Genomic DNA, 1609 nt, shown 5'->3' with positions numbered 1-1609 from the left:
ATATTTTATTATTGAAACGAGAATAGAAATGATTTAGGATTGTAGAATAAGTATGAGAAACTTTTTATTTGGATAATTGTTTGAGTTTTTTTTTTTTTTTTTTTTTTTTTTTTATAGAATTGAAATATATATATGGTAAAACTCGATTAGGTGCAGATGTAGCTCTCAAAAAGTAAAGAGAAGATCTATGATACATCTTTATAAAGCCGATAGAAAGAAAGTGCCATCCCGTGTTACTATGGTGCTCATACTTCATTTTCTTTTTATCGTTCTTTTCCATCCCCACGAGAGAGATACCGGGGTGACCTCGGAATACAGGGTTCCTCGCTTTGTTTTAATTAGAACTTGAGCTAACATCTGCTTAACATCCTTCGTATATCAACTCTCGTTTCGTCTACACACATTTTGCGTACGTACACGTACACACACGTGTAGTAACATCGTACGAGCACGTGGAAAATTTTCGAATGGAAACTGAACTTTATAACAGTAAGAATAACTAAGAAAAAAAAATGAAGGAAAAAGAAAGAAAGAAAGAAAAAATAATAGAAAGATAAATGTGGGAGGAAATAAAATTAAAGAAAATTATCGATTACGAGAAAGAGATATATTACAAGTATTTTTCAATATAATTTAAATACAATCTATATACGAATTTAAATTACACCGTTGAAAGATATGTGAGAAATATTATGCAACGAGTATAGTAATCCTCGTATAACGTGAATTCATCTAACGAGTCAAAGATATTGCGATTATTGTTTTCACACACAATACGCGTTATATAATAAAAAGTTGAAATTATGGGATTTAAAAATTAATAATTGCATTATTTATTAAGCATCCCATTGTTGTTTTCAATTGCTAACGATTTTTTTCTTATTTTGAGAAACGATATTTCTATTTTAATATATTTATTCTTCAACACTATATCTACGTTCTTATGAATTATAATTGTAAAAATACAAGAAAAAAAATAAGATTCCTGTTATAGGAGAAAAATTGTTAACGCAATACAGATTAACCTTTAACGCTAATTCATACAAATAAAACATACATAACATATTAACAAGGTTATACAGCAGGGGTATTCTACTATAAATATTTTCCTTTCCTTCGTTCCGAATTAGTCGAACGATAAAACGTCGTTGGGCAAGCAGTTTGTTACGAGTCCGCACGTGGGGTCATCCACGATACAGGAAACAGGAAATCCTAAGGAGTGAAACCGAGCAGAAACGTTGGTAGCTTACAGTAGCTTCACTGTCTAGGAGCTTCTTACTACTGAAACGACCACGCGAACATCGAAATGAGAAGAGAGAGAGATAGAGAACGTTGGAATATTCCGAGAGACTAATATTTCCGTTCACGAGACTTCTATTTTCGCGATAGTCGTTATTTTTCATGAAGAAATTCAAAAAGTTTCCATTATCGATATGATTAAGAAAAAAAAAAGAAAAGGTAACCAAAATATTAGAATAAATGGTGGGTATTATTGCGAATAAAAATCTATTGTTTTCCTGAAAAAAGAAAAAAGATATCGTTCATTAGAGTTCATTTCTTTATTATTATTTCTTTTTGTTAATAATATTAATATTTAACGTCTGGTATT

Source organism: Polistes canadensis, unplaced genomic scaffold (assembly GCF_001313835.1).
Source record: "Polistes canadensis isolate GaletaPanama2010 unplaced genomic scaffold, ASM131383v1 scaffold_243, whole genome shotgun sequence".
Classification (NCBI taxonomy): Eukaryota; Metazoa; Arthropoda; class Insecta; order Hymenoptera; family Vespidae; genus Polistes; species Polistes canadensis.
This window is presented reverse-complemented; position numbering follows the sequence as displayed.